The sequence below is a fragment of the Cuculus canorus genome, chromosome 14, assembly GCF_017976375.1.
Source record: "Cuculus canorus isolate bCucCan1 chromosome 14, bCucCan1.pri, whole genome shotgun sequence".
Taxonomy (NCBI): Eukaryota; Metazoa; Chordata; class Aves; order Cuculiformes; family Cuculidae; genus Cuculus; species Cuculus canorus.
This window is the reverse complement of record NC_071414.1, coordinates 12,973,566-12,995,628: the sequence shown is the minus strand read 5'-3', so window position 1 is coordinate 12,995,628 and position 22,063 is coordinate 12,973,566. Positions and strand designations below refer to the sequence as shown.

The window sequence follows — 22,063 nt, the reverse complement described above, 5'->3', positions numbered from 1 at the left end:
TTAGAGATCTTGGTGACTTTTATTGTCACCTTTTCTGACAAAAGCCTCTCAATATGAAATATAAACTAAAATATGAACGCTCAGAAGAGTGGCAAGTAACTGGAGATAGAAGTGAAAAGATTAGATTGGCGATACAAACTGCTTATTGTTTATAGTATTTGTCTACGTAAAGCCCACTTCTCTCTTGAGAGCCTTGCTTACTTAAACAAGAATTGCTACTCTCCAAGAGAAGTTTCCTATGTCATAACAGTCTTATAGAAACTTGTTGTGAAACCAGCTGCCATGAAATTGAATTACAGGTGTTGTATTCTTCACTGCTTAAATTGGTCTATTATATCACAGGCCTCATCGTTTCTTTTTGAGCAAATAACTGCAATTTAGCAGGAGCCTAAGAGATGACGGTATAAGCAGTCAGGGGTTGTTTAAGGCTTCCCTAATGATGGAAAATTGTTCTTATCCATCTAGAATGTATCGCCTTCATCAAAATGCATGTGCAGTGAATGGAAAAGGAAAACTGTTTCCTCATGACATCTTTTTTCTAAGTTTGTTTTTATGTATTTGAATGTGTGAAACAATTCCCTGCGGGTTTTTAGACTTGTCAAAGCAATACGGTCATTCATATTTAACTTTGACACAGCTCCAATACATCAAATTATGGTACTGGGTGTAGTGAGATATTTAACTTCGCTTCTAGTTTGTTGGAATTTAGTAGATGGTTACTCAACCTAAAACTTTCCAGGTTTTCATGGAATAAGGTTTTAAAAGAGCCTTCAGGGAATATTTAAAAATAACTCTGAGTGAAGAAATTAATTATTATTTTAGGCCTATTTTGTCTAGGTTTAGACTCCTGATTGCTGTTGTGTGTTTGCCCGTCACATGTTCCATTCTCCCAATCCAACTCCTGCCCAACTTGCAGAATAGCCTTTTCTCTGATATAGCAGTTTTCCCTGGAGCTCAATGTATGCAAATTGCCACAGTTGATTTGGAAACAGTGTAATTCCCACAGAAAAAGGATGCTTGCAAGAATCTTGGATATGAAAATTAACCTTGCCTCTCCCACTGTCTAGTCAGGTCTATATTATGCTATGAAAAACACTTCATACTGCAGAAGGAGAACCTGCTGTATCATAGAGCTCAGAACAAGCTTTATTAGTATCCTACACTCCAAGCCCTTACTAGTCTGAAGATTTGGTGAGGTGTTAACTTATTCTTCCAACTGTAACAGATTTCACAGAAAATATGAGACTAGGAAGGATAGAAAGAGCTCAGTTTGTCCATCTTCTTGCCTGAAGGCAGGGCCCATTCTTCCAAACCCTCTTTTTTTGACAGATAGTTGTCTAACTCGTGCTTAAAATTTCTCAGCAATCAAGATTTCCTTACTTGCTTTGAAGTGTCATTTGTGGAAAGGCAATTAAATCTGTTTCAACAATGTTATTTTGTCCATGTTCCATTACCAATTAGGAGCAGTTTTCTTGCTTGTATCAGGTTCTTTGCATGCGGGCTTTATGCTTGTGACTTTTTGGATTGGCAGTAGTTGCTCGATCCTTCCAACCACCCCTGCTCCTCTCCTGGTTTGAATGTGACTTTCCAACATATGCTTTTAGCTAGTGTATGTGTCTGACTTCGGATGCTCAGCCCACTTGCTGGGCAGTGTCATAGAAGTTCTCTTTTAATTCAGGAATTTCAATTTCATGGCAATTTTTTGATTGAATTCTTTTGAATGTATATTTTTTGCTGATAAACCCTACATAAGTATTGTTACTAAATCCTTTCCTGTTGTCACTTGAAGCGAGATGTGAGAAGACAAAACTGCTTCACAAAGTTCTGTGAAAAATTAATGTGTACTGTAATTTAGAAGATATATTGCTGAAGGGCATTTAAACGTTATGTTTTTTGTTTTCTGCAAATTCTATTTTAAGAGAAACCAAACACCTAGTAAGGGCTATTTCAGAAATTCAGTGAAGTGCTTTTGATACTGAAGGAAAGAATAGAGGTGAAATGAGGGGCATGGACTGCACAGCCTAATCAGAGTACCTAAGCTTAAAGATGCAAAATTGCAAATTGCACAAATTACAAAGCACTGTCCCTTGCATTCAGACCTGCTTTTAGCACTTCCAGAGTTGCAATGTGAGATCAGGATTCAGATGTGCTGGCAATGTTGCGTGGCTGTTGCCAGTCACAGCACTCACAAAGCCTCCGTCTGACTCGAGCCAGAACTGGTGCAAAATGCGTTGGTACCATATGCTGATATAAACTTTTTCAGACTCTGAACTGTGCTGCTGGATTAAATTACTGTGGGGCAAGCTAGGGAATAAACTTGTGAGATACTGGGGAAAGGAGTGGTGCTGCCATGTACAGGTTCCCTTGCCTAATGAACCCTTTTCTGCTGTTTGTGCGTAAGTGATGCTACAGCTTCAACTTCCCTGGGATGTTAGGGAGATGCTATCTGGGCTTCTGCTTGCAGCCACGGAATTGTTTGGAGCAGCTGCTGTGCTGCAGGGTGAGTGTCCTGACCTGGGTGAAGGAGTCTTTGATGGGACAGAAAAACCAGAGCCAGGATATTAAAAAGTTAAAAAGGCAAGTTTACAAAAGAGCATTAACTTTCTCACAAGCTGCACTTCCAGGGGCAGAGAAGCTGCTAACTGTAATGTCAAGTCTATGAAGTGTTAATGCAACTCATGGCTATAGTTTGTTGTTCTGGCTAAAATTGGTTTGTCTTTTTCCTTCACTTTTTCTAAGAATTCAAGCAAAAGTCTAAAAATGTATTTCCTCGCTTTCGTCACTTTCCGCATCTCAAATCTATCTAAATTAACAGGTCCACCTTACCTTTAGGGTGTTGATTGTTTCTTCTCCTCATCCTTTAGCTCGTTCAGGTCAAGGATGAGAGAGCAGCTATAGCTTTGGTTCTGTTTTGCAAACAGTGAGATATCGGATAGTCTGGTGCAGCCTGTGTAACTTGAGGATATGATAACCAGATATTTCTTCTGTTGATGGCTGACCATCTTCTCAAACTGGGATAAATCAGGGAAAGTGTTAGGTTTCTTTTTCCTTTAGAAAAGAAAAGAGCATTTTGCATTGAATGCAAAATCATTTGAGACAGTGATGAGATCACTCAGTCAAAGCAGAATAAAAACTGGGAGAGATGTAATTCATTGTTTATTTTTTCAAGCTGCTGACATGATGTGAGAGCTGCTAATGCAGTATGAAGTACAAATGATATGCAAAATTCCCTGATAACTACCTGGGAATTCTCATTCCATCTGCAACTTTTGTGTTATCATAAATGAGACAGCTTGAAAGGTACTTGTTGCGTTTCGTATTGCATGCGTAAGTCATTTGCACTTCAAATGAACTGGCCTAGATTATTTTTGATGTTTTTTTCTGCATGGCTTTCATAAGTGAGAGAACAATGCTGAATTACTACTGTCTTTCACGTTTAACAGTACAAGAATCGCAGAGTGAGGAGACATGACAAATGAGTACCTTGGTGCAAGCTGACGAGCAATTTAGGTTGTAAAAACTGGGTTTCAGAGCATCAGATCAGGATGTCTGATCACCTTTGAAAAATTGTTCACTGTCTAGATTTTAATTCTAATATGTTTTTATGTTCTGACTACAGCTAGTATTTCAGAGCTCAGAGTGTGAATGTCTGTGTTTCTGTTTTGTCAGTAGCTCCAGGCTCAGCCCTAGTGGCTGGTTTCTTCCTGTGGGGCTTAAGGAAGGTTCAGGGGGGATAGGAGGAGAGTAGGTTTCCTTCATGGTCTTCACTGTGGTCTTCTGCATACACAGGGGATACAGGTGCAATCACAGCCACTGTCTGTACCAGTGCAAGAGATGGATCCACGCTGTGCTGTGCAGGGAGTGTCACCGTGCTCATCCCCGGCAGTGGGCAGAGGTTGCTGGCGAGGGCTCTGGCTGGCAGTCTGGCCGTGCTGATGCCGTTTGGTGCTTTACATCCTGGGTCACTGCATACAGCTTGGTTTTCCTCTGTATTTCTTGAAGCTGCTAGCACTCTTCGTGGTAGCTTGGCCACACTTGTGCTGACCTTCTCTTGGATCTGCTTTGGGCACACTGTGGTAGTCTGTGGTCTTGAAGTTATTACGTAATATTTAAAGGTCAAGTTGCCTGAATTAATGAGGGGGCTGTGTAGCAGTCCATGACGATGTTGGTTTCTGTAGCAGGAGCTGAAGGGCAAGTGTTGGAAAGTATGAGGTGTGCAGGCTCTCCCCAGCGAGCAGTGGTCTTTTTCATAGCCTTTCTCCACAGTCTGCTGCAGGCTCTGTTTCAGACAGATGCTATCACAGCAACATCCGGCCAGAGTTTTCTGGAAATAGGTTGTTGCCCCCAGAACATACTGGGAGGAAACTGCTGTGCATCCAGCGTTGAATGGTCAGAGGCCATGAGCTCGGGAGTGAAGCAGAAAGTGAATCATATTGATGAGTACAGAGTCTCGTCTTTATCCAGGAGGTGAAATAAAGCTAATGGAGTCTCTCCAAAGCTTCAGGGCTTGATTCTCAGCTGTTGTAAATCAGTGCGGTTCAGTATAACTAAGGTTGAGGATCTGACCACGTAACTGTATCTGTGCAGTGCACAACAGATGATTAAGTACTAATGCATGTTGAGATGATGTGGGCAGTATGCAAGGATGAAGCAGGAATGTGCCTAAAAGCCTCCTAGTCTATAGTTTGATTCGTGCCATTTATCTCTCCATCACCATTCCAGTATCTCTGTATTAATCTGGAAGACTCTCCTTGCTGAATATGATGAATGTGTAGGAGTCCAGAAAGGCTGGGCATACTCACAGCTGCTATGTTAAAAATGATTATCCAGCGTTTCTAGCCCAGATGCAATCCTGGAAAGCATGAAAACAACCTGGGATGTATGCTTACGGTGCTAGGAGCGGTCAGCAGGAGGTAGATGCTCATGAACTAATTGGACTTCTGGGATTCTGTTTTAAGGAACACCTTCATATAAAACAACGTACATACCCAGGACACAGTTGCTGCTCAGTCAGTTGTTTCCTAAACTGACAGTTGTTTCAAGATAAGAGATGTTTTTATTTTGCTTGAAGCCCTTTTTCTCCAAGTCCAAAAGAGCTTGAAAAATATTATCTCATGGAAAAATACCTTTGGGTATGCATGTGAAAAAAGTGAGTGCATTCTGCAATGCTAGCAGGGTTGCTATGCACGCCTTGGTCTTCTTTCTGAATGCGGTTTATAAAGGAAAAAAAGCTAGCTTGAAATGCAAAGGATGCGAGCAGCTGTGGTTTTATTTAACGTGGTACAAAGTGGCCCATCGTGAATTGAGTGAGGTGTTGCTACCTAAGGGGAGGCACTTCATCCTCCCTGTGTGGCTGGAATGATATGAATGCTACGTGTTGACTTTTAATGAATATTCATCAGTTGTGTGTATGTGGAGGGCTTTATAGGCTGTCATTACAGCCTTATCTTATGCATTAGGGAGAGAAGGTGGTTCCTGCTTTGTGTGTCTGATGTTAGACAGGGCAAAATACTTTTGCCTGTGAGCCTGGAAGGGCCAAGACTTGCTGGGTTCTGAAAGAGAGCTCTGCACTGCTCAGAGAATACCAAACAGGGAGTGTCCAAGGTCAAGCAAACACAGAAAAATAAAAAAAGAATACTGAGTAGGCAGTAAATATTGTACTTGGGAGACTTCTTTTCTCATCCTATAAATTTATGGCTTTGGTGCCTGCACTTTCTGTCTTGCATCACTGTTGTTCTGGACTTGCCTAGGTGGTTGTGTCCTGACTTTTTCCCACTGTTTATTATTCTTACATGCCAGCACAGTTCAAATATTGTGTGATACCTTTTAGAACCCCCACCCACAAGTTGTTTATTTTTTTTTTCCCCTCTGGTAGTGTTACACATTCTGGTGGTACTCTGATGATCTCTACTTGCCTCTGGAAGGCCCTTTATGCTTCCCAGTGTCCTTCCACAAACACCTGGAGCTTCCACCCCTGAGATGTCCAGAGACTTTTGGGTCCTCCCTTCTTAGGCACTGGTCTGCTTTTTAGCAGCCAAGTGGTGAGCAATACAGCATATTCTGCTGCTGGATTTTTCATTGGATTAATCTTTTCTGAACTTAGCTGCATATGACTTCTCTTGGTATCTCGTACAACGAGTGGGTAGAGATGGTTATGGTTGCTGTATGTGTTGCACACCATCTCTCTCTTGTTTGTTTTGTTGTACTGGTTGCAGTATGGCAATTGGGAAGAGTCTGCAAAAAGTCTGAAGCTTTTTATCCACCTGACTTGAATGGAAGTAAGCTGTTAATTGGCACCGAAAAATGTGAATTTGCCTCACAGCTATGGATGAGGTAGACCTCTTCACTGTGGCATATTTACAGGATAAAGCACCTGTCCAGACATTATCCTTTTCTGGGCATTGGACTCAGATCTTCTGAGTTGTATGATGTGCAAGCCCAGCAGATCTTCCTTGGGAAGAAACGGTTGTTTGCTTGGGCTTGCAGGGCTTCTGCAGTGGTGACTTGAGAACTTGAGACCGGTGAGCTGGTATCAGATGGCTTTGGTGAGCTCTGGATGTGCAGGAATGAAACCTGGCTTCACCATGGCTAGGCACAGAGTCTGGGAGGCAAAAGACTCCAGAACCGAGGGGTCCCTGCTTTCCCTTTCAGGTGAAGCAGTGTTTAATTGGCTTTACCTTCTCGAATGCAAAATACAGCCTAAATTTAAACCAAAAAGTTTATCTTGAAATAAGATCTCTCCACTGAATATTCCCATAGTGTTGCTTAATGCAGTATTACAGTATTCTTGTTACAGTGAGGGGAGGTTCTAGGGTGAAGGATGGAAAAATATAGCCCAAATTGCCTCCATAAAGCACTTACTGAGGTGGGTGAGCCAGATTTGTCTTCTTGTGCTTGGCCTGTTTATTGCAATAGTTTTGCATGTGATATTGTTTGCAGGGTAGTTTTATATCCCAGATGATCAATCCTTTTCCTACTACCTTGTGTTTGGATTAAAAAATCTCTTTTTGCTTTTTTCTTTTCTGGATTAACAGCAAATGACTGCTCCTTTCTTGAGTGATAGAGAAGGTTTTAATTTTCCATGCTGAAAATCATCCAGCAGCTGTTTAAATGAAAAATCTGTTTTATAGGAAAAACAGAACAAACAAAAAATTACCGGTGGCTAAAAAGTACTCACAGCATCTGTTGTTTAACTGTGTCCATGTAGCAATTAATAACGAAACATAAAAATATATCAGCATTCAATTCCATTAATTTTATTTCTTTTTAAAGTGATATTATTTTATTATTCTTTCAGGTGGGCTTTAAAACAATACAAAATGAAACTCGTAATAAATGCATGGCCAACTATACAAACTTATTATAATCCTCTGAAGTCTATCAGAGATGTCTACTTTTTCTTAAAATATGCAAAGAAATTGATACAGAATATAGCACTTCCAGGAAAAAATATATTTGAGCATTGATTACATTCACCTGTTCAGCTACATAAAGCTTAATCACTGATGGTTTTGTGTTCTAGTGGTTCATATCTCACTTCTGTCATGCTGTTCAATTTGGGAGCTGTACATTCTTATTTCCATATTTCTCTCACGTTGCTAGAGAGATCCAGAGGTGTTGCACAGGATGCAGACATATGCTCTTTGAGTTATTGCAGTGCAATATTGTATCATCCTCTAAGTTCAGTTTTAAATGTGTTTAAAACTTAGTGTAAACTGGCCTAAGGTTGGCTTAAATGGATGAGCAAGTCCGCCCCTGTGCGTGTTCCCAGCCTGTTTGCCCTGCTGCGTAAAGGCACGGTTGCAAGCACATACGTCTGACTAGTCTCTGAAGTGCCCACTCAGCCTCTGGTGGTAATTTAGCTAATTAGCTAAAATATAACACCTGAACTTAGATGAACTCCTGGGTGCAGGTAAAGTCTGGGGCTCCCAGTTCTTTACACTGCCTGGGAACGTCAGCGTGTGCAAGTAATCTTTCTAATTTAGAAGGCAGAATAGGAGGGCGCTCACACTGTCTGGCGATTGCAAACAGTTGGTTGAGGTGTATGATGTTTATACACATATGCAGAAATATCCTCAGCCTGCACTGATAAAGAGATGTGTTGATGTGGTGCTTAGGGACGTGGTTTTAGTGGTGGACTTGGCAATCTGACGTTTACTGTTGGACTTGATGATTTTAATGGTCTTTTCCAACCTAAGTAATTCTGTGATTCTGAGGTACTTAAACTGGTACTCTGGTTTCTGCTGATCATTTGCAGCTGTCAAGGTATGTTTTAATTTGTTTGGTTTTTGCTTTTTACTTTTTTCTTTTTGTGGTGGGAAGATGACACGTACTGTATACACGTTGCTGGGTTCCACAGTATTAAGTGCAAGGTTGGTATATAAATGCAGCTAATGAAATTGGGGACTGTGTGGCCTCAAACCATTTAAAATAATGGCATGTGCAATCTCACTCCATTACATTTGAGTGGAAGCAGTTCATGGTAAAGTGCTGGCTCCCCAAGAGGCCAGGGAGCCTGATTGAATCTTACTCGCAAAATGGACAGTGAAGATCAGTTTGTTGCACAGCAGATGACAGCTCTGACTCAACAGAAACTGCACTGCTCAGGGGAAAGGTTGCCTTCAGCCTGAAAATACATTTCCCTTTCTTTTTCTTTCACTGCTCTCTCACAAGCTTGACAGCAAGGGCATCTGCTCAGCATTCATTTTCCCTGAAGGCTCTGGGGTGCAGCACCGATCTTTGGTGCCAGTGGGGCTGTGCTGGTGATACCGGTTTGCTGTGCTCTTTGGTGCAAAGTCTTTGTATTTTCATCCTTCCAGCCATATTGTTCAGAGCAAATAGTTACATCGAGAGGGCATTTTTGCAACTTTAAAATCTTTATCCTGTCTTCTGACACACTTGTATTGAAAGACTGATTTAAATATGTGGGGACTTTCTTGACTACCTTGAAGCTCCAAGAGGTCTTTCTAGCAGGGAGATGGCCAGGCCCTGGTCTGGGTGCTTTAAACAAATGAACTCCTTTTTATCCCATTGTAATGTATTTCAAAATAGATAAATTTTTGGGAAACACTTGACAAAATAGTTCTGACATAGGCTGATGAGTTTCCTTCTGCAATCTGTCCATCTGGAGCGGTGCCCATCCTTGATGGGTGTGTTATTTTCTCAAGGAGGCCATCCCCTCATAACTGCTTGGCGAGGGGCGCTTATTTTCTCACCACCAGCGGTCAGCCAGTGTCTGGGTGGGAAGCCAGAAAATACACAATGCTGCTGTGCTCTGCTCAAGATTCACTGAGGCTTTAAAGCCTGTTTTCCTGCAGAAAAAGCATCTCGGGAGCATTTCTGCACTCCTGGAGAGTTGCTGCGCTGATGGGGGAGGAAAAATTAAAATTGCTCCCAATCTGTAGTATTTGAATATAAATACATCTGACAAAAGTATCACTGCATGCATATCAGGACAGGACAGTACTTGACTATAATCGTGAAGATTGACTAGAAGAAACAAGATTCACAATTAAAGTAGAAAGCTACAGAAATCAGCTTGCAAGCTATCGGCCTTTACCAAGAGGAAACAGGACTTCTGCAAGACAAATAGCAGTTCCCAAATGCTTATCTAGCAAAAACACATTGAACAAAATAAACTTGACTCTTTCCAGTGAAGGTTTCATGCTGATGAGAAAACTCAGTGACGTCTTCAGTGATGGAAAATAACGGGAGAGAAAGTAATTTGGAAGGGAGAGAGGAGTAGAGTTGGAGGTGCAAGTCTAGAAGAGACGCAAAGCACCATGCAGCCACGAGACTTCAGCTTCACCATGAATTGTTTCACTCCTCATCTGTTCCAGTGTTGAGAGCGCCTTCTACATGCAGCTTTTCCCAGTCTTCCTACAGTTTCACAGGCATGTACTAATTTTGCCAGAAGAAACATTGCAAATCCAAGGAATGGAAATTTAGCCTCAATGAGAAAGTTATTTTTCTGTATGGTTCTGTCATATTGGTGAATTAATTTATCAGAGATACAAGAGGAGGTAGGTGCTTCTTTTTCCCATGTGGCTTAGAAACATAGGACTTTCATATGAATGTAACAATACTTCTAAAATTCCTGAAACTGGAGTGTGATGGGATTTGGGGGAAAATATTGCAGCCTCCTGCTTCTCTGTTCTTTATTGGAAGGGGCATGTGAACAGTGTCCCGTAACCGTGGGTTGCGGAGCCTCATGTTTAATTGACAAACGTGAAGCTTTCAGCTTTGAGACTAAATTTACAGATCTGGGGAGGGAGGAGGAAGACTTGGAAAAACATTTACGTTTTGAGTGTAGATGATGTGGTTTATAGGTTCAGTTAGCCTGACATGTTCATTGGGGTAAAAGCAAAAATGTGTTATATGTCAGTGTATGGACACTGTTAAATTTGTATACCGTTTGAAAAGTGTGATGTTTTTAGTGCATAATTGCAAATTATCTCCTGCTTTTATAATCAGCTTTGACAGGGTAAAATGCAGTTAAATCCAGTGAAGTACAATATTTGTCTTGACGTTAGACAGTTGGTTCATTTAATCACAGCTGCAAGGAAGAGCTCATTTCTCTTCTCAGTTTGCTTCCAGTTGAGTTTCGTTTGCCTTTGAAGATGTGATGTCTGCTAGTTTGGGGGATCACTTAGTATTCCCGTCTTGTGAGAGGCATGGTGAAATACTGGGTAATACAAAGACCTTTGAAGCTGTGATTCACCCTCTTGGATCGTATTACGATTTGGATTTCAGTTACGTTAAGGAGAAGAATAATGCATAAAATAAATTTCTGTTTGTAAATTTGTTTGTAAATTTGGTGTGGCTTGGATCTAAGTTCTTGGTTAGAAGCTACTCAGACCACAGACTAATAACTTTTAAAGTGTTGGAAATATAATCCAGTATGCATATAAACTGCTACTGTCAGTTTGAACATTTGCCAGGCAAAAAATACCTCAACTTCATGAATTTAAATATTAAGCATAGATCAAATTCTGAGTTTTTCACTGTTAGGGTTTAGGGTTGACCTGATGGAATGGACATAAATCAGGGCAGTGGTTTCCCATTGCTGTCTTTCGAGTAGACTCACCTTTCAAGCTGTCCATCGTGTTCTGTGGCTGCCTCCCATTTTCCTCCCGTTTCACACTGCTTGGTTTCCAATCTTCCCTCTGCCCTTCCATTGCAAGCGTCTACTTCATTTTAATCTTCTTGACAGGACCCTCTTATCTGTTCTTAGCAAGCTCCATTTACCCTGGTCTGCCTTGAGCAAATTTGTATTTCTCTCTTCTGATTTCGCCCCAGGGATGCTGTGAGCAGGCCCCTCTCTCCCATTGAAATATAATATTTTGATAATTTTAGGCCGTTGCATATAGGGTTTCTATTCTCCTAGAAATATGAAACCTGAAGCAGACCATGTGTGGGAAACTCACTTACTTCTCAGTTCTCCACTCTTCCTCCAAATCCAGTCCTAGCCTCCACCAGTCTGAGACGTCCTCCTTTGCCTTTATTCTGGCAAAAAAATACCCACCTTTTTGTTTGTTTGTTTGTTTTTGAGTCAAAGGAAGAGGAAATGCATGACATGTCGTTTCTGAAAATTTCTGGGTAAAAAATTACCCTGCATAACAGAGCATGTCCTGCGGGGACAAGAGACCGTTCTTCTGACAGTTTAATCTTGGAAGGTTTAGACTCCTTGCTGTAGACAGTGGAGAGCAAGATGTATTGTGCTAAACACGAGTTTGGTCTTGCAGAGATTAATGTGCGTGGGCAGAGTGGGTGGTGGTATGTGGCTTCTGCAGAAGGTGCTTTCCAATGTGCTGTGGAGGTATCTGGGAGATGATTTGGGACCCCAGGGACAGCAGCAGCCTCTCATCGGTTTAAAGAGTTTGGATTTTAAAATTGTTTGAGGACTGAGGTATTTCCATTTAGCTGGAAGAGCCTTTTACCCACCTCAGGCATTTTCTTTTCAAAAGCTGCTTTTGTCAAAGCATGGCTTGGCTCTTATATTGGTGAGTCTTTTAAATTTCTTTTATTTATGGATTCCTACCTGTGTTGGCTGGAGTTTGCAAAGAGCAGCGTGCCCGGGGGTGGGGTGGCTGCAGCCTTGTGCCTCCTACCAAATTTCAGAGCCCCTCTCATTTCAGAGGCCAGGCTGGCCACTGGCTCTGTGCAAGTGGTAGAAAATGATTTCATAGAAGTGAATTATTGAATGGCTGGTAGCCAGCAGCTTCTGTCTTGAAGCCTCTCTTTTGGAGCATGTGAAGATTTATGGATAGCTCTAGGAAGTGCTGAAACATGATGCTGAGTGTGGCGGTCCAGCTGACTGAACTGCACGTGGAAGCGTCTGAGTTCAAGATCTTTTTTAGCAACTGAAACATATTCCTAGGGGAGCCTGAAGTGGTCAAAATGTTGGGCTGCTTTTTTTAATCTTCCTGAATTCCCACGTACTGACAAGGATATATGGAATTAAAGTGTTCACATTTTCTTTCTTTCATTATTTTTTCAACATATATTAGAAGGAAGATACTGTTTAGTTTCTTTTGCTCTTCTCCCTTGTGGCTGAATCCTTCACAGCAAAGAATTGCACTTTCTTTTCTAATTCTCCCCATTTGACATCTGCCTTTGATAAATTCTGTCCTTTCCGGGTAAATACAGGATTTTCTTTTTAGAAAGCGTTTGAATGCTATTTTAAAATAAAGTTGAAAATCCATCCTTGTGTAATTAAATGGTGTGAAATTGGAAAGGAATGATAAACCTGGTGTGTTGTTTCCTCCTTTTTTCCTTGCAGATATTTAAAAAAATTAAACTAAACCCCAAACAAAGTACCCCTGGAAAGGAAGCTGTAGTATCTGATGCAACAAGGAATAGAGACTTTAAACTGATATAAATGAAGGAGACTTATTTTTCCCTTTATTAACACAAAGAGGTTACTATGAGATCCTGGCACTGGAGTTGCTTCATGTGGTGTAGATGTTGAAATTGTAGAGTGATTCCTCACATTTTAATAAGCAGAAAATTGCATGAGAACTTTGACAAATAAGCATCACTATCCAATGACCTACCTAGGGGCAAAAAAAGAAGAAAAATGTACGAGAGTAGGATGATTAATTGGTTAAAATATTATATGGTGGAAAAAAAAGACAGGAAGTTATGTTTAAAGCATGTCTCAACTGGTAGTATCCACACTTTTTTCTTTTTTTTGTTATTTTTTAATATGGCTGGAATCCATCAAAAGTAGATAATGATCTGACATTCAGTTTTAGGTGTATCCTAGTAGGTATTTTTCCTCTTTGTTAACATAAATATTAGCTATGAGGAAGGAAGCGTGGTTTAAATTTCTCTTCATTCCAGAGAAAGTATATAATTAGCTTAAGTTTATCCTTTCCTAAGGGAGAAATTCTGCAGTTGGTCTTTTGTTTCCCTTCCTCATTACCCGGCATTTGGCCAGAACAGCGTGTTGTGGCCCAACAGCAGTGGGATGTTTTGCATGTGTGATATTCAGAGTTGGATAGAAATAATACCAAACTTTTGCCTGAATGTGACTAGAATAATAGGCAAGTGCGCTATCGTAAAACATCCACTGTCATATATTACAAATATGAGCTTTCTATTTTTCCCATTTCTCCCTGCCAAATAAACCCAACTAACAAACCAACCAATCAAAAAAACCCAAGTTTTTATTTCTTTATTTGTTCTTTAACAGAGCAGGCCAGCTGAGGTGTGCCGGGGTGGTTCATGAGCGTGTTCCTTTGCATACGGCACAGTGAATGACTCTTTGTCCCAATTTTGGGTGACTTAAAGTTCCCGAATGTTTTGAGTTTCATTGCAGCTTTTTTTCTTACCTAGCCCTTTGTTTGTTATTGTACACTGAAAAATGAGGATTATTAAATAGTTTCACCTGCATAAAGTGTAAATTACCTCAGAGTTGGATGCCGAGCTAACATTAGATCCTATCAGGCGTGTGTTTGAGCATGTTTTATGTGTGTGAAAAAACTGCCAAAAGAAATCTTGACCTTGTAAAAAAGATGAGCTTCCTGCAATTCAAATAATAGCGGGTATTTACTGTGTCATATATCATCCCAGTTTTCTTCAAAGAACTGTTTCTCATTGTTGGTTTTTGTTGTTTCCGTAACATAATGGCATAGTTGGGAGCTGTAATTTACAGCATTTTCTTTCAGAGCAAAATATACAAAGGTATTTTGGATGTTTAGTTGAACTGATTCAAGGTAGCTTTGACAGTGAGCCAATGATTCTGGTATCCACTGTAATGCTGGCAGGAGCCTGGGTAGGACCCTGGGACAGAAACGGAGAGGAGTGGGTGGAGGTGGCTCATTAGCGTGCAAAACTGTGGAGGACTTTGCAGTCTGCATTTACTCTCCCAGGGGATATGAAGCTCTATGTGTTGCTCTGCATCACCAAAAAATAAGCTACAATGTAAAATATGAAGATTAGTTTAAACGTGCTCTGATAAATTAGAAAATTAATTTTAAAAATAGGGGGAAATTTTGGTAAAAAAAGAAAAGTATCGGTTGTGTTGAGTTCCTCATCAAAAGTGTGAAACAAAACAAGCAGTGGCACATCTCCAGGTTTTTAATAGTTATTTTCCTTTTCAGTCCTCTTTAGGACAAAATCAACAAAACACTCATTTACTACTTCTCCAGCTTTAGCCCAAGCTGGCTACGCCTTTCAGTAGACTCAAGAGGAAGTTAAACATATTCCTGGGGCTTCATTCAACAGTTTGTTTGATGTGCTTTTTCTTTATTTAATTTTTATTTTATTTTTTTCCTGTTTGCTCCAGGGACAAAATTTTCCAGACTATTCTGATGTTCTCAATCAATTTTTTGCTGTCTTCATATCCTGAAATATGTAGCATTCGGGAAGTGCTGTATCTCAGGGTATGTAGACTCACTTTCCAACAACAGCAGTGCTCAGCACTGGGGAAAATTGTGCACAGGCATGGAAGAAAGCTGCATACATCTACTCTGTTATCTTCCTTCATGAAAACTTAGCTTTCCACCCCAAACATTTTTGTATGCGGCATCCACTCTTGCCCTGACTGTTACCAGCACACAATTCTGGGAGTTTATAGGCTGTGTGGTCCACCAACCTAGAACATCTGTGGATTTCCTCTCCTCTTCTTTATTGACACATATCCCTGTATCAAATAACTTATTTTAATTCTTAAATAAATATTTTCACTTATTAAATTAGTAGAACCCATTTTCCTTTTTGGAGCATCCTGAGATGCACAAGAAGACTCTGAGTAGCGCTGGGTAAAGCCACACATTGGGGAACTGGAGACAAGTGAAACACGGTGCTTATAACATCGCACGTTGAGCCAAATGGACATAGAATGGGAATGAAAGAAAGATTGCGCCCAGCCTGAGTGGGGCGGGGAGAAAGGTGCTTCTTGGAAACCCTTGCTCTGGGCTTGTCGTTGACTGGCTGAGGTGCTGGCTGAAGCTCTGCCATGTAAGGCTCCTCCGATGGTGAGGGGGTAAGGTACTGGGAGCAGGGGGTGGAAGATGACTTTTTAGGGAGATGATTTTTGATGCAGGAAGTTTGTACCCACATGACGAAGCGAACATCACTGCCTGTCTCACCTGCCTGAATTGTTCCTGCATAAAGCAAGTGAGGTAGAATAAAACAGCTTTTTCAGCTCTGCCTTTTTCTCTGGCTCGAGGTAAAATAAAGCCCCGGAGCATGCCGACTACCTCAAGCAGCTGCTCGTTCCTCCACCACCCATCTTGGCAGTGTGGAGGAGCCAATCTTTCTCCATGAGATATTCGAGTGTTAATAATTTCTGGCAAGTGTTGTGCTGAAGCAGACAGTTTTGTAACACCAGCCAGGCGTGTTGAGGAGTTACTCTGGACATTGCAAGGAAAACGCTTCATTCATGTTTGAGTTCCTCGCCTCTTCGCAGCCTCCCAGGGCAGTGACATGAGCCAGGGCAGATCGGTTTCAAGCACTTGCATTGCTCTGGAAATGCCTCCAGCAATGGTCTTGTACATGGCAGCAGATGATTATTTCTGTGAGAATACCCCTTGGGCTGTGATTTTTTTTTTGTTTATTTTTCTTCCCCCCACCCTCTTCTTATAACGTGAATGAATGTTACGATAACCAGCTTTAATTGTGCCTTGTGATGGGATATCTGGTCTCCTAATGTCACTAGGGGGATGCGAGGCGTAGGCTACGTCTATTTCAGTTGGGATATTGAAAATGCTAAATTCAAGAATTTTTTATTAGTTATATTTGAAATGAGACATTCTCCCTTCCTGCTGTCTCCTGTATTTCTAACTACCCTTCTTCTCCACAACATTTTTAGGTTGCTTTGCAGATGGGTGTTAAGAATTGTGCTGACTGGAGCAAAACATGAGTTATGATAAAGACTGTTTTCACTGCTGTTTTATTTAAAAGTCATTGGGGAACGGAAAAGGAAAGTTGGCTAAAAAATCCAGTGTTTCCTTGTGATATTTTTCAATTTAGAAAAACATAGAAGTTTTATAATAAGTCTCACTTGAAATTACTGGCACTTGCCTGATCCCTAGCTGGATTTCTCGAGTACAATTGCCCATGCCACATAATGATCTTTCTTCCCTAGCGGACATGACATGTGTGAGAAATTAGTATCTGTGCCATGAGAATATTATTAACTATATTGCTTGAATCAAGGAAGGCCTTTTCCTATTCTTTAGGGATGACATTGTAGAGATCTACCTTATTGATTCACCTCTTAATTCTAAGCTACTCTGGGGTAAGCATGTGTGTGTGGGCTCAGGGATAACAAGCTGCTCTATCCCAGTTAATCCACAGTATCTGCCTATAAGTAAATACAAAGTAATTCAAGGCTGCTTAATTTAGGTTTATGAAAATATTTGGAATCATAAATATATTTTTAAAATCAATAGAGTTTTTCTAGGCCAAATAGCTTCAAGGTTTTATGGAACTGTTTTAGATCTCAGCTGTATTGCATAAAAAATAGGATATAAACACCCAATCAATTGTATTTTAGTCTTTATATTCCCGAGGCAAGGGATATTTGGTAACAATTATTCTTGAAAATTGTTGAAAGTAGTAGAATAGTTCTGTTTTTACAATGTAATCTGTTACATGCAAGAAGAAATCAATATAGTGATGTTCAGTGCTGTGTAAATATTTATATATGAATAGAATAGTTCTTTTAAATAACTCTGAGGAAAGTAGAATTCTTTTGTGCAAAGATTGTACATATAATAGGTTTCACCTATCAGTTTAGCAATGTATTCTCATTGTAATTTTATTTGCATGGCACTGTTTTGGTGCAAGGTGACAATGGCAGGGGAAGCAGTCAGCTTTTTCACTCCACAGAAACAGCAATTTAAACATTCAAAGGTATTTTGCTAGTGACAGTTTTCCTGTTTTCCCTTTTGTTTTCTAACGGATTGGTGATTAATATTATTGTCCAGTTTGCAGAAGGACAGTGTCTGGCAGGTCACACTTCATTTAGAGGTTTCTAATGCAGTTAGAAAAGCTGTAAAGTGAGATCAAATTTCACTAAGAAAATTAATATTCTTTCCCAGCTAAATTCTTTTTTTTCAAATAATGAGATGTCTAGATACACCACATTCAGAAATGGATGCCTTGGAGAAATCTGTGGTAAAATAGCATTTGTGTTTAATATGACACTTAATTTTTATTTCCCTCTTTTTATTTAGGACAAAAGTGAAAGTGACACATTGCTGTAATATTTCCAGATTACTGCATTTTTCTTATGAGATGGTAGAGTGCTTTGTATTTCCTTTGGCACTTTTGAGTAACCATTGTTAATGAGTTACATTAGAAATAATTTTTCCTTAAAGACTGTAGAAGTAAATATGTGTATCAGAGGCACTTTTTGAGAGCAATATCCAGATTTCTACAAAAAGTTTCCCAAGCAGGATCACGCGGATGATTGATGCCTGCGCTGAATCGTTTGGCTGCTTTAGTGCTCCTCCTCCCTATAATTTCCTTTTGCTCTCACCTTATGTCATATAAGGTGGTAGTGAAACAGCTGTCCTAGGATCTAATACGAGATATTTTGTCAGCATATGGTGGTAGTCTTATCTGGGCTGTGCTTTGAATACCAATAGCTTTTCCTGCTGCTGCTGCTGAATACAGGTGGTAGGGATGACTGCCAGGCAAATGCCAAGCACTGCTTGAGAGAGGCACAGCAAAGCATATCCCAAATGCAAAATCCACTCACCGGGGTGTTTCTTGTACTCTAAACAGACTTGATTGGTTTTGGGTTTTGAGTTTGGTTTTTTTTTTTGCTATTGATACTGAAGAACAACTGCTAATACTGAAAATCAGGTCTGTAACATAAGCTTAGAAATTATTCACATCCTGAAAATAAAGTATGAGCCTAAGCTGATTGGTAGATCAAAGCCCAGTAGTGTCTGGGCATGTCAGCTGCTGACTTTGATGAGCGACTGTGGAGCGGACTGGCAGAGCTGTCAGGACACGCACATAGGCACGAGTCCCTCGGCGGCAGGTTGCAAATGAAGTGGGTTATTGTTTGGTTAGCGATTCCCGGGTGCTGCTGCGGTATTTCTTCTCAAATCCTCCTGGCTGGTATAATAATGCATCTGTTTGAGGTATGGAAATTATTCAAGTGGATATCCAAACCGAGCAATTATTTGGAGAAGATGTAAATGAGCAAAATAAAGAGTATCTAAATGGAGACATGACAGGAAGTTGGTAAGGAAGGGATGAAGAGTCTTTAAGAAGCTTAAGGATGGGATACGTGAAGATTTCAATAAAGCCCTAAACTCGTTTTTTTATTTTGCTTTTATTTGAAGACCCCCCCTGCTTTTTAACCAGTTATGAGGGTATTTTTCAGTTAACTGGAGGCAGCTATCATTTTGCACACTTGGCAAATCACTAGTCTCCAAGGGACAGGAGACATACATGTGGTTGATTCTTCTCACGCAGCTAGAGCGGAGCAAACTGCTCCAGTACAGCTCTTCGGGGACTTCAAAATGAAAGTTACTTCATTTCCTTACAAGATTTAAATCCTGCCTTCAGATACACATGCATGACTTCTTGCTCAAGTTCCTGTTCCTGCAATTCTTAGGTAGTAGAAATCCGTATGGATTCATTACCTTTGGTGGAGTGACATAATTAACAAGAGCTCACATCTATCCCTCAAGGAATTCTTAAAATTTTAAGCTAATTTGAGTATAGCTTTCGAGCCAACAACTGATAAAATTAAAATCCTGCTTTAGGAAGTGCAGAGTGGCTATTTTTGTTAATTTTATTCCCATATTCTTGTACTCCAGTTGTGCATGAGTAAGCATATGGGAATGAATTCCGCAATGTTGATTGCTTCTGGTAAGTGATCCTGTAAGTCAGCTAAGGGAAAATACTGAATTATTAAGTAGTTTTCTAAATACATTGTATCTCAGAATAAAATTAAGAGAGTGGCAGACACAATTGTTACACTGAGGCTGAGGCCCAAGATTTGCAGATGGAAATCTATTTTTATGTAGAAGAACAGTTTGAGTCTATGAAAGTTTTGATTGATAAAATCCACACTGAAGTCACCACAATTGGTCTTCCTTTGTATAGTAATGCTTTGTTATCTTGTACTGACGTTTTTCACCAGAAAGAACCTAAATTTTATCTCAAGAGTGATGTTCAGAGAAGCTTTTCAATTTGTAAACACAAGCCCATGAAAAATGTTTTGTTTTTTTTTTTTTCTTTTTATTGTATTTTAAGGATTTGGATAAATAATGTTCGGTAAAAGGCACGTGTAACAGGCTGCAGATGATATTGGGGTTGAAGGGTTTTGACCTGTCTGTATAATAAGATATCTAGCTCTAATTAACTGAATTAAACTCAAAACTGGCCATTAAGACTCTGGATGACTTTAATGCCTACTGGAATTGCCATTTTGTTGCTCATATATTCTGTCGTGCCTTGAGACCACTGCTGATTTGCTCGTATTAATGCACAATTTCCATTCTGCCTGTCCTTTAACCTTATTTAGAAACATAAATTTTTTAACGTGAGCACCTGGCAAGATGGTGCCTGGTGTCTGGAACGGCTCGTGGTTCTGCTGGAAATCTCAGCTGCCTGGCAAATGCACTTCTGTAAAGACGACCAAGAGATTAACCAGAATTAACTTGCAGGGTTTGAGGTGAAGAGGAGATTTTTCTCCAGATCAGAGTTTGGCATCGTCTGGGCATTTTCACCCAACTTCTTCCTTCCTTCCTTCTGCTGATGTCTGGTTTTTTCACTCATGGAACTCTTTCTAGTTCGGTCCTGGGTTCTTGGAACTAATTTACATTTCTCCATTGGGAGTGTCATGTAGTTGGGAAACATGGGAGATGTAGTGGCTGTTCTGAGATGGTACATCTGAATATTTCTTTGCAGGGACCAGACTCAGCCTGCTGCAGTTTTGTCTTCCTGCAATTACCTCTAAATGTGGAAGCCACAACTGACAGTTAGGTTATTTTAAAAGCATGACTCTCTCCTATCTCCTTGCCATGAAATGTTACTATTCAGGGTACTTTATGTGCTGGTATACTTATATGAAATAGTAGAAAATTGAAGGTACGTATAGCAGAACAGCATCCGTAAATTTTTGTATCTCTGATGGTGGAAAAGCTTGACGGTGCCATGGTAATCATCATATACACTTAATAAAAGCAATTGTGTACTAAGTGTCAGCTGAATATTACAATCATATTAAATATAGATCTGTACATGGCTGCTAACTATGCTTTTGATCTATTCCCATAAACATGATGCATCAATCAATTTTATTAAATTTTATTTAATTTAACAATTAAACGTCACTTAATTAAGACTGCAATCTCAACAACCTCCCGTTTAGTGATTGCTGCAGACTCCTCAAAACAGTCAAGCCAAATGCTGTGATTTCTTTATTTGTTTATCTATCTAGGGTTTACTGCTTTTTGAGAGCATATGCTTAAGGAAAAATCATTTAAAGTGTGTGCAATGAAAATATTGCTCTGATCAGCTGGTCTGGCTTTGAAAACTTCAATATCTTTAGTTTCACCGTTTGAAACCTATTGTTCGTGAAGACTGTGTGGCAAACAAGCCTATTCGTAGTGCTTAGAGAGTAAGTGCAAAGCTATAAAGGTGAAGAAAGCTTTAATAATCCCACCTCTGGTCCTTCAGCCTAATTGATTTTCAACACAGCTATTGGAAAACCACTGCCTTTTTCTCAATTGAATGTTCCTTTTTCTTCAGTGCTACACAGAGCACTGAAAGTGCAAGCTGCTTTTTCATGAGAGATGAAAGCTGAAACTCTACAGGAGGAATTTGGTGAACATTAAAGAAACAGTAATTTAAATTACGGTTAAAAGGTGATAAATCACTGTGCTCGGTACTCATTCTGAACTTCATCTCATTTAGAGACTTTTTTCTGTGTTGACAGAGTTAAAATATTAATTTGGTTTTCAATGAATCTTTCAGCTGTATTTTATGTTTCTGCCTGAAGTTTTTATAGATTTTGTCACTTTAAAACATGTATTACTAAGGGTAGGGTTTTAATTATCTGATTTCCTCTTCCATTTAAACTTCCAGGCTGAATCTCATCTAAAGATCATATCTGCCATGTGTATGATTATTGGATGTAGATCAGTCATCTGGAGTTACCTGTATTATCTGTCACATACGTTGGAGAGTGACGTTCAGAAATCAGTATCTGCTGCTCCTTATTTTGACTTTTCCCATTTGGATACAGAATAGTTCAGGGAAGAAAATCTGCCCTGGATGCACCACTGCACCTGCAAGATGGTCACAAATTTGGGATGGGAAAAGAGAATGACTTGATGCAAAATTAATTCCATTAAAGTTAAAAAACATTAAGTAAAGTAGTTCCAGATCTTAAGTCTCAAAAAATAAAAGCACCTGCCAAAGACATACTGTATTGTGATAATATATGGATGGTCTTAGGGAAGGAAGCAGGCTTATCCTTCTCAAAGACCTTGCCCAAGGGGTCCCTCAGGCGATACACTGTGTGTATATTTCCTTGTAAACTCTACAATCACTACATTTCCAGCACAGTCAAAAAAGTAACAAG

General features: G+C 39.9%; 1 protein-coding gene across 5 annotated transcripts in view; it reads left to right on the top strand.

Moving 5' to 3' along the window:
- The window catches only part of SGCD (sarcoglycan delta), a 378,321-nt gene that overhangs the window by 124,778 nt on the left and 231,480 nt on the right, over positions 1-22,063 (top strand). The window contains exon 1 of one of the 5 annotated variants that reach the window (XM_054079589.1): positions 9,694-10,022. The exons of the other annotated variants lie outside the window; for them this stretch is intronic. The gene's annotated coding sequence lies outside the window, so the exon portion shown is untranslated. Of the gene's footprint in view, positions 1-9,693; positions 10,023-22,063 lie in introns of those variants that run through there. 5 annotated transcript variants of the gene reach the window in all.